The sequence below is a fragment of the Quercus robur genome, chromosome 4, assembly GCF_932294415.1.
Source record: "Quercus robur chromosome 4, dhQueRobu3.1, whole genome shotgun sequence".
In the NCBI taxonomy this organism is placed as follows: domain Eukaryota; kingdom Viridiplantae; phylum Streptophyta; class Magnoliopsida; order Fagales; family Fagaceae; genus Quercus; species Quercus robur.
Genome location: NC_065537.1, coordinates 61,334,251 through 61,346,500, shown reverse-complemented (window position 1 = coordinate 61,346,500; position 12,250 = coordinate 61,334,251). Strand labels below are relative to the sequence as shown.

Here is a 12,250-nt window from a genome sequence, read left to right as displayed (position 1 = left end):
AACATGTCTGCTATTGTTCTCACATAAGGTGAAAAATTCGGAGAGAGAGAGACTTCCCTAAATGAAAGTGATAATACTAGTGTGCAAGCAGAGTTAAGTGCTTAGAGGCAGCTGGTCAATGGCCGTGGAGCTTGGAATTTCTTGTTTAAAAGTGGAAATGATGCTGATAGTTGTCAACTTAGTCACTGGGCATTTTGCCACTAGCAGACTAACATTTTCCCTTGTTGATTGTAGATAATTGCTATCCACCCTCTCTTGCAGTAGTCTGACTACTGTGATGCTCTTGCTTAGCTAGACTACTCACAAGATGAGGATTTTATGTGCTATGATAAGCCTCCTTAAAATATAAGTCCTCTTTTGTGTAATAATAATACTGATTTTTAAAAGGGGTCAACTTCTAAATATAACCATTGCAAGTTATTTGCAACATGATAACACAGTAAAAACTAATAACTATACACAGTTCTAAGTCACCTTCTAGTAGTAGTTTTTTTTCTTCTTTTTTTTTTTTGGGGGGGGGGGGGGGGGGGGGGAGTATTGAAATAATTAAACCATCTCTATATCCAAAATCATATAAAAAGTACAAATAAATTTGAGGAGATGAACAATGAAGTAAACTTAGATCTCAAATCAGGTAAACTTTGCACACTCACCATCAATCTTTCTATTCAATGAGTCCAGTGGTATAGAGTATCTACGGCAAAACCCCTCAGCAGCCTGACATGAAATAACAAGTTAAATATTATATGGCTATTCATATTCAAATCAGCTACCAACCACTTAAAAATGATGACCTTTTAAGTTACACCAGTATACAATGACATCTCAATAATTACACTAACAAGCGAGCAATGTATTCTAGCTTTGCCAAAGTCACAGCACAAGCTGGGAAACATAAAATACATGTAATAACTAATAATCCCTTCCATGAAGGAAAAACAAATAAAATAACATTAATAATAAAGCAAATGCACTCATGGTACTTCTATTGCTGTTTTCAAATAATCTCACCACACAAATCATTTGGCCAAAAAAGCAAATTTACTTAAGCTCACAGGAGAAAAAGAATGGCAAACCTTTGTAGCATTTCCTTGATCATCAAATGCTTTTGAAACAGGAGGTCCTCAAACCTCAACCTCCTTCTCAGCTTGTTTAGTGCAAAGATTCTCAACACAAACCAGGAAATGTGACAAAAAGGCACACATCATAACCATTCAGTGTGAAAAAATGAAACTGGATAACGTCCTGAAATCTCAGTGGACAGTCAATTTTAGTACTAGGAGCCACATAGGGTACTATAAAATTCAACATATTTAGATGTAAAACCTGCACCATTGCATGTGAAACATGGTTCTTTTTTATTATTAAGTATGAGATAGAAGAATTGAACCCAGAAACAAATCCCATGGAAGAATGCAATTAGGCCATTAAGCCATAAGAACAAAGAATAACTTCTCTTCTATTTTCTCTATTTGGAAAACAATGTCAGCATTTTGCAAAGGGAAATATAGTTATCACTGTACCAGTAATCTGCGAGGTGTTCCAAATGCTTGCACTTCACCATGGCTTAATTTTTGTTTTTCCAACACCAGCAATATTAAGTCTTTGAGCTGTAATGACCACCATTTCAGTCAGTGAACAACTATAGATGGAAAATTAGGTGGAAAAAATGGGGTTGACAATATCTAAAAGGTAAAGAGAGCTTCAAAACCAACCAACCAAAAAAAAAGGAAAGGAGATAGCTATAATAAGACAAGGATCAACATGCTTCATGTGAAGAAAAAGAGTACTTGCTGGCCTGCATCAACTACATCTTGAGGCGGCATCTCTTCAGTCCCAATCTCAAGAACAAACAACCTTGAATCATCATTCACCTGTGACATAAGTCACAGAATAAACCCATATTTAAAAGTAATAATTATATGTACACAGTAGTTGTTAAACCGTGACTTATTCTGGTCAAACAATAAAATTATAATGTTAAAAAGCTCACATAAATTTAAAGTTCTAGCAATATCTATCTACTAGAATTTCAATGACAAGGTGTCAATGGTAAATTGAACGCCATCCTCACTCTCTCTTACACACACATATATATTATATGTCTAGGAGTGTACAAATACAATTATATAATTGCTTAGATCATTTAGTTCTCATGCGTAATTTATGATGTCTTTAAAGCTACAAGCATAGGTAAAAAATCAAGGACTCCTATGTACACCTGGTGATCAAACCATATAAACAAGTGCATGCCACAAAAAGGGATGTAAAAGTAAATCCCAAAATAATATGAGTCTATTCATGTATGCTTGATCATTCATACATATAATTAAAAATGATAATAAATCAATAAAAATGAAAGCTAAATTAACCTTAAGAACATGAACAGGGTCAGAAGCAACACCCAATGGATGTCCAAGAGACTCCCTGGTATTCAACCAAAGTTGTGCACACTGACGAGCTAAACTGATTGAAGAGAAAAAAAAAACACACACGCACAAAAAAGAGGATAAGATAGACACAGAACTCAGGAGGATTGACCTGAAAGAATCATGTGCTTAAAAACAAATCTTTGTTCAGGCCTAGACCAGCAATTTATTTGCATTCAAATAATCTGTCATGCATGTCTCTGTTCTGTATTATCAAGCTGCCAACCATTTCATTGATAACATAGACACCAATATTGGCCCTTCGTTTCATATGAACATTCAGTTAATGGAACCAAAGTTGGTAAATTTGTTTAGCTAAGCAATGATAACCAGTTGCAAATTATAGTGGCTGGGACTGTTAGTTTCGATAGTCCTCCCTGCCTCTCATTTTGTTGATCCTATGGATCAAAAGACAATAGTCTTGTTCCTTTATAAATTCAATATTAGTTGAGCTGCTTGAGCAGTATATCACAAGTTGCAGACTACATATTAATCTTTCTCCTGCTGATCTGAGCATATATGTCCCCTAAGATTTTGCCATAACATGTCATTGGCACCATAAATTAATAGTGCCCTGTACTCAGTTGAAAAGTCTACCAAATGGTCTATAAATTTAGTTCTAAAACCTTACCCATTAACTGAATCTGTACAAAGAACATGGTAGGTCATGTTATCACGGATAGGGCTGAGACAATGATGACTACAAAAAAGATATCTGCCCAACTTTAAGATCGAGAGATTATCAGATTAAAAATAAAAATTTATCTCTATGATTTTCTAAAAGTGGACCTTAATACCATTCTACAGCAAAACAAAATTCACAACTTTAATTTTACCAGTACATACATGACAGTGTTTTTCTATTTTCAGTGCAAAGTTTTCCAGGCCACAATAAGGACGAATCCTTACCTTCTTATCCGACCAAAATATCAAGCACGCTCTGTTACCCCAACAAAGCCTCTAGAGTCTAAGATGTTAAAAGCATGAGATGTCTTCAGAAGCTGATCATACCTAGCATGTAGCACAGCAAATGTTAACTTTAAGAAAAAAAGAGAAAAGGTTTCCACATAATGCACTGAATAATGGAACATAAATAAAAATTAAACAACATACACAGGGATTGCAAGGCCTAAAGCAAGCAAAGAACACGCCTCTTCTTCAAAAAAATCAAAGTGTTTCTGAAGATGATGAACACTGGCATGTTCTAGATAATATGCACTCATTTCCTTCTTGAAAAAGAAGTACGAAATATATTGATTGTGGACATTTAGAAAGTAAATGGCACAGTGAAGCTTGATAATGCTTATATAACAGGTGGTGGAAAAAGAGCAAAATAAAGAGAATGGAGATTAAAAAGGTTAATGGAAGTCATCTGAATATTTGAACTTCATATCAGATGGCATCCCATCCAACTATCTTCAATTGCCAATCAAGCACCTCAGAGTTCTTTTAAATTAGCTTCAAGCAGTAGTATGCTTCAAAAAGAGGCAAAGCGGCTTACAGAGGAGAAAGTACTTGACTAAAAATGGGAAGGAGGCAAAAAGTTCAGCAGTTAACTTCTACAAAGAAGACTAAAAGAACACAGTGGAGTAGAAAGGTGGGAGTTCGAATATCACTAACTCGAAAAGTTTATTTGCATAAAGTACAACATGTTTGGGGTAGCAATTCCATAAAGACCATGACAAAAATTTAGAAAGACAAAAGATTACCAGCATTTAGGAAGAAAGTATGAAACTTAACTCAAATGACTTTTTGAGGGAACACGCAATGACATCACAAGGAAACAATTTTTGTGCATACAAAATGAGCCATAAGATTAATAAAGCACAATAATGGCAAATTTAGAAACATAATCCGCCATTCAAGAATATTGAGTGATGTACATTGACAATCTTTGGAAGATTATAAGTATTTGTGACCACACAGTTCTAGCACTATTTTGCCTTAAAAGAAAAAGAAAAATAAAAAATATATATATATATATATTTTTTTTTTTTTGAGGGGAAACCTACTCATTCTCCAAAAACAGCTCCCCGTATGTAATTCCATCAGCATATTGAATTTTCTTAAAATGATCAACTCCCAGCCAATTAGTTCAGACAAATTTAATAAAATGGACAATGAGGTCAAAGATTAATAAAAGAAACAATCAAAGACAGACCTGTAGTAACATGAGGATACGCTCAAGACCATAAGTGATTTCAACAGATATGGGCGACAATTGCAGGCTTCCAGCCTAGAGAGAAAGAATGGGAAAAAAGCTTCAAGTGAAACCAAATAAAACTTGGCAAAATCATGAAAATCAACAGTACCTTGACCAAGGGAAATAGTTATTAACTTATTATTACGGTAAACATGAAAGCCATATTTTCCAAAATTAGGGAAGATTCTTAGTTCTATTCAATTTCAAAGGATTAACCTGCTGGAAGTAGGTGAACTGGGTAATCTCCATCCCATCCATCCAGATTTCCCAGCCTAAACCCCAGGCACCAAGTACCTATAAGCATGTTTGGTCAGCATGTAGAAAACAAACAAGCTAATGATCCATTTAGACAAAATGCTTCCTCAAGAAAAATTTTACACATATAGTTGCACTATGCTTACAACTATGAGCCATAGCAAGGAAATCTAACCAAGTTAAATTGTATCTTAGTAAGACGCACTAATTAGATCTGCATAAAATAACAAGGGAAGAAAAAATTCACCATTAAAGACAAGATATTACCGGACTCTCCCAGTTGTCCTCCACAAATCATATATCATGCGTACTAACATTGATACCTATCAAGCATAAAGCATCACTGTTAAACAAAATGTTGAAAAAAGGATAAAATGTGAAAATGTGAACATGAAACTTAAGTTAAACAGTTCTTGTCATTTGCACTAACATCGATGGGACTAGATGATTGGCAATCTAAACAACAATTACACGTAACATGTAAACTTATTTAATAAAATTGAATCCCAGAGGCCTTGAACCACAATCTTACCCTCCATCCAAATATTAAGGGAGTAGGAAGCACCATTTGAATTTTGAGCTAGAGCTCATTGGCATCATTTGAAATTGTTTTGAAAACAATGGTCATTAAAACATAGAAGCTTTTAGGCCAATTAGCTCTAACATAAATGCAACTCCTCCCCTTGTGAGGTTAGGTGGAGGGTCTGGTCAGATTTCTAGATACTTATAACTTTAGATGATGTTTGTGGCTACCCTCGTACACTTCCTGTGTACATGGAGATCATTGCCTTCATTTCTCTCCAATAAATTTTTTTAATTACTTGTAAAAAGAAGAAGGTGGAGCAACAGGTCATGGGTTTTCAAGACCACCATATACGTATTCAATTACCATTAAAAAGAAAAAGACAGAGGCCCTTATGTTCCTGCATAGATATAACACGGAATGTAAATGGTGCTTATTCATTTTAATTGTAAAGGAATAACCACTATCCTTGGAAACTATGACAGTATAAAAATCAAAGGAATTACCATATATGGGAACAAAAAATAGAACATGAATTGCCATAGATATATGATAGTTTTTTTTTTTTTTTTGATAAGTTATATGATAGTTAAAATAATAAAGTGATCTCATAATCATCAACCTCCAAGCCAAAGAAGGTAGTGATCATGATTCTCAATCAAATTGGTAGATTGAGATAGAAATGCATCCCGTTAAATCTAACAGAGACAATAATATTAACCACTTTGTTTGTTTATTTATAGTGATTATTCTACTTGAGCTTTAGATTGATCATATGGAATGCAATTTTATTAAAGCTGGAACTAGATATTAAGTGATGATAAAATAGATGGACAAATAATGCCTACAAGTTATCATTTTCAACATCTTGGCTCAATCATTTGTAAGAATGGGGGGATTGAAGAGGTATGTAACATGTTATACATACTGTTCTTTTTTTGGGGGAGAATTGGTTTGGGAAACACCAATCAACTATCTAGAATATGATACCATGTTGTCTACCGTGGTTAGCCTGGCAGGAACTTAATAACCGTATCTTTGAAGATAATGAGCGATCTTTAGATCTTTTAAAACATCTTCTATTCGGTACTTTATTTCAGTGGGCTCATATTTTGGGTCTTACACAATGCATTTCAATTTCTGCTTTCTACAATCTGTTAGCTGTTAACTTTAGCTCTTGAGCTTTATGTATTTTCTTCATGTCCAGTCATTTTTTCAATAAAAGTTCTATTACCTATCAAAAAAAGAGAAGTTATGCGTATAATTAGAGTTGGGAGACATAAAAAGTGAATCGGGAATCTTGCATGATTGAATATTTCCATTAAGTTGAAGGGGGCATTATATATGATTGATATAAGACCAGCCATACTTCAAAGAAAAAAATGTTGGGCTACTAAGAAACAACATGTTCATGAAATGAGTGGAATACCTAGAAAGAACAAATGATGATGTAAGGCCTAGTTCATTTTCCAACTTGAAGGACAGCTCGTGATTCTCATATTAGGGAACCTCTAGATACCCAACTTTCTCCCATTTATGCAGAAAATGGGTGCGCCTTTGCATCTTTGTCAAGAAGAACAACAAACAGCAAAATTGTAAGGCCTAGTCATTTTCTTATACAGCATAACTTCAAATGAATTTTTCCTTTTTTTAAAGGGAAAAATGAGTTTTAGCCCATCTTTTACGGTTAAGATGTGGCTCAATTGCTAGTTTTCTTCTTGTATTGATAAGGGTGTCAAGAATCAATAAGCACAAGACATGAAAATGGACAAAGGGTACCAATGAATTCTTCTCAAATTATTTTGATAAGTAATGATATTTTATTGAAAAAATACTACTTGATGTACAAGTAAAATAAACACAGAGGAATCTAAAGAATTACAATTCTTTTCAACTTTAAGAAAAATGCAGAAATGCCTTTAAGCTTATAGCAATTTAAAGAAAATATAGGCAGAGTCACTACCTAAAGCTGATAGGCTACGAATAAAAAGATCTTGTGAATTTCCAGGATCAGGCTTTAATATAACCTGAGATCAAATTTGAATGCAAGCAGTAAGGTATTGTAAAACAAAGCTCCCTAAATCATCCAGAAAAGAAAATTTTTTATCTATAAACTCAAATTTAACCTGAAATTGAGTGTGCCTTTGAAGCCTGTTTGGGTTTTCACCATAAAGACTATCATCTGGCCAAATGCAAGGCTCCGTATACCTTTCATATGAAACCCCATGTTAGCAGTTACCTAAGAAAACTCTTCTTTTTTTTCTTTTTTTTTTCCGGAAGGGATGGTTTTCAAGTATCAATGCAGTTGTCAAAATGTAAAATGGTAGTGACAGAAAATCTCACAACTTTACAGCATTTTAAATTAGCTAATCAAACAATATTTTGAAGATTCCAGCAAAAAATCAAAGCAATCAAAATCAAGATTTCAAATTTTCAAATTTTTTCAAGCATAGTTACAATAAGCAAATGCTTATAAGAAAGAATTTAATCCCAGAAACGTCTAATTCACACAGGCCTCATCAACCAGCATGCATTAAAAATCCAGATCACCCCAAAATTGATCAGCCAATTACCCCATTATATGCATGGCCTATCTGTGCATTTTTTTTTTAAATGTATAGAAACCTTTAGCAAATGAAAATGAGAGTAATTTTGGCTGCCATAAGTTAAAAAGGTTGATTCCAATCTGCTATTTGTTTATTTTATTTCTTTTCAACAAACAAGATAGGCAAGTATGGTAGCATCAAAGTCAAATTATAAAGAGGGGAGCGGGGGGGGGGGGAAGGAATATATTGATTTTTATTATTTTATTTTGCACCATCTTCAGTTTCATTTACAACAAGAACAACTTCTTTATAATTTACATACAAAAAAAGGGACCAAGGGGTATTTTTCAGAATGTTGCAAACAATTGAACTGGAATATAGTTAATTTAAGCTACATGGTTTCTAGGAAATCATTATTTATATATTTAGTTCTTAAGTAAGTGTGCACTGTACGTGACCGTATGGCCATTCTGTTAGAGAAGAATTGAACTGCTTCCTTTTTTAATAATGAAATTTTATTGAAAAAAAAAATGGAACTGCCATATGTACGCAGGAATAAACAAAATAGCCCTAAAAAAGTACAAGATATCCAAACAGTGAATGTTACAGTCTAAAGGAAGGAGAATCAATGAAGTCTATAATAGAATGTATCTCAATATGATCTATCATCTATGATCCAAAACAAGGATCCATTGAAACAAAGCTTGTTGGAAAGTTGATTTTGGCTGAATAACCCAGACATCCATGCCTTCAAAAGTGTGTTAATTCCTTTCCTTCCATAAAGTCCACAAAAGGCATAAAAGAGGTAGGTTCCTCACAAACAAGGAATGTTTACCAAACCAATTCCTCCATCTAGAAAGTCGTAGGTCTACAACCCTCTTGAACATTACTCATTGAACCCCATATGTCAAGAAGGTAAAGGTCACAAAGCATATGCAATGTCACAATGCAACAATAGATGATCTACAGTCTCACCACAACATCTACACATGAACTACTTATAAAAAACATTTGACCCTTTTACACGTAACTGGATCTCACGTGCAAACAAACTAGTATCAACAACAGAAATCCTAAATTGACTACCAATCACTTTTCTTCTCTTAATTAAGCCATATACACCATAATCCCAAGGAAACCATCCACGTTCATTCATTATTTCGGTTACTACATGACTCTAAACATCATTTTCCTAAAATTTCAACACTTGCTTGCACAAGAAGATACATCAAAAGAAGTGACAACACCTGCGCAACATTCCATGGTTCTGGACCCAAAACCCTTAAGAATGTGAGAGGATTCATTGTCCCAGCTCCAACCTGGTCAACAAAGATTAACGTAAATTACATCACACAGTTCACCAATTGTGAAATGGATTTATATTAAATTGTAGACTAAATTAAAATTTTGACCATTAAAAGTTTGACATTATTTTCATTGTGGTCCCTTGAGTTTCAGAATATTCATTCTGGTCCACCAAATTTGATTCCATTTTTAAAATGATCCTTCAACGTGCCAACTAAACAACATCATTTTCTTTTCTTTTTTTCTTTTTTTTTTTGCACTCTCATAATGGCCAGATTAGTCACGGACATAGACGGAAGGACCTTTTTGAAAATGAAATTAAACTTGGTGCAAGAAAATGAAAGCAACCCCAAGGGGCCAAAAGTGTAATCTAATCTTAGTTGTACTATCAAACAATTGCACTATATAAAATTGAGAAAGTACAGTGCCACAGCTTTTGTTATAAAAATAAGTGATGGAGAAAAAGTGGACCCAGTGAGTCCACTACTCATAGTCAACTATTTTATCAAGTTGTGTCAAATGTTGTGGTTGTAGAAAAACTTATTACAATTGTGTTTGGTTCAACAAAAATTGATTTCCAGAAAATATTTTCCACATTTACCGGTGTTTGAGGCAACAGAAAATGTTGGTCAAATAAAGGCATTTTTCGTAAACCATTTACCCCCTCAACCAAAACTTATCAACCGAAGCTCCACCCCAACCCAATTAATGTCCCCGGTCTCCTGTGCCTGGGAAATAATGCGATAAAGTAGAAGAAAATTTTCCATATCATTTTCTGAAATGCAACCCAACACTAGAAAATATTTTCCAGAGTATTTTCAGAAAACACAACCAAACACTAAATAATTCCTTTTTGGGAAAATATTTTACGTTTGGAAAACATTTTCAAACACAGCATTACATTACCTCAGTATTGCTGCATTGCATTACGGCACATCCAACTGAGCCCCAATATTCCTATAAAAACACGTCGAGAGTAACAGTACCATCATCAATAACACTAACAAAGAAAAACGAAGAGAAAAGCGTGAATTCAATTGAGTTGAGAAGAAGTGAAACCTGAAGGCGCTGAATGGCTTGCTGGAAAGTTGGAACGGGGGACTTGATAGCTTCGCTGCTGTTGTTGTTGGAATTGGAGTCGGACTCGGAATCCGTAGACGGCGAGTGTTGTGGAATACTAGTGGAGGAGGACGGCGAGTGTTGTGGAATACTAGTGGAGGAGGAGGAGGTGCTGATTGCGGAGACGGAGAAGTGGCGGCGAGGGCAGAAGAGGTGGTGGTGGTGGTTGCGGTTGGCAACGCGGAGGAGAGAGAGACAGGAGGTGTGGGGTTTGAGGAAGGAGATGACTAGGGGAAAGGCGAGGATGGCCATGGCTATGGCTATGGCTCTGGCAGGCTTGGAGAGTGAGAAATTATTGAAAATATTGTAGATAGATGTAAAGGTTAATTGAAATAGTATAGTGAAACTCATAAATAATGTCAAAAAGTGCAATGAAATTCATAAATAGTAGAAAAAATAAATTAAATAGTGAAATAATTTTAATTTTTAATTCTAATCTAAACACACACTTAGGTGCGGTTTGGATTCAGTGTTTTGCCGTTTTGCACATTTATGTTTGTGCTTTTTTTTTTTTAATTTATTTATTTTAAGACCAGCGCCTGGTGCATTGTTCACGGGACATGAACAGTGCACCAAGGTATATGAACAATAAAAAAGAGTGAATAGTAATCGTAATATTTGACTTTTTAATCACTTTTCAGCACACTAGTAGGTCACGTATACTGTTTACGGGACCCACAAATTTCACTTTTCAGTAACTTTTTCATTAAAAATGGATCCCACGATACTATTCACACGTTTAAAAATTATTTTGCTACACTATTTTCAGTTTTCAGCTGTATCCAAATAGACCCTTGGAGTAATACATCTTCAAATTCTTAATTGATTCTCGCCTGAGCCCGTTGTTAACATTACTTTTTTTTTTTTTTATCAATAACTGCTCACTACATTAACAGTTTGTAAAATAATTTTTCACTTTAACATTTTTCATTATCTAATACACAAACAGTTGAAATCGTGTTTTTATCTATACTACTATTTAAAGGGTTTCTCTTGTTTGGATGAGATTTTTTTGCTCCAAAATACACCTATAGCCTACGTTTGAGTATAGGCAAAACTTGGTAAAAATACTTTTTTAACTCCCATGTAAAACACTATCTACAAAATAGGACCAACTCCCAGTAAATCCAAGTTGGTTTTCAAACTGAAACTGATTCTTCTTTAATTCTCCAATTCTCTCAATTCTGTGTTAATCTTCTTTTCACCATTATCATCATTTTTTTCTATTTGCTCTTGCTCAATGGTATGTGTATGTCAATATACATCGGTCTTTTCTGTTTTGGTTTTCTAAGTCATGAACACTTATATTCTACAAAGAAATCAAATATTTCAATCTCACTTTTAATTTCTTTCGCATATTTCTTTAGGGAACGTGCACTGAGGTGTCTATCTTAAAAATTTTCGTATCTAAACGTCAAGAAACGTGTACTGGGGTGTTGATCTTCAAGATTTTCATGTGCTCTATCCTCCAACTCTAACGTACTGTTTGGACTTTGGATTTGAAGTGTAGACAATGGCCAAAATGTAAGTATCTTTGATCACCTCTATTTTGGATGCCTCATGCATGTTGGGTTCTCTATGTTGGTTTATATTTGCTTTTACGTTTTCTTATATTCCTATTGTTTTGTTCACAACTCATATTACAACTTTTCAACGTGGATTAAATTCCATTTCCAATAGTTTACTCTACTATATAAAACTCTCATTAATTAGTTTTTAGTTATTAAGACAGTTTACAATAAACTAAAATTCGACTTTAACCAAAAATTGTAGATGATTTTCGTAGCCACCTGCAAGAATCCTAATGAAAAGAAATTTTAGATAATTTTAATCTCAAATACAACAAGAATCCTAGATGATCTTAATTTTC

At 34.2% G+C, this 12,250-nt stretch overlaps 1 pseudogene; it reads right to left on the bottom strand.

Moving 5' to 3' along the window:
* LOC126723228 (glycine--tRNA ligase, chloroplastic/mitochondrial 2-like) overlaps positions 1-10,663 on the bottom strand; it is a 28,091-nt pseudogene extending 17,428 nt beyond the window's left edge.
* Positions 10,664-12,250: the final 1,587 nt, after the last annotated feature.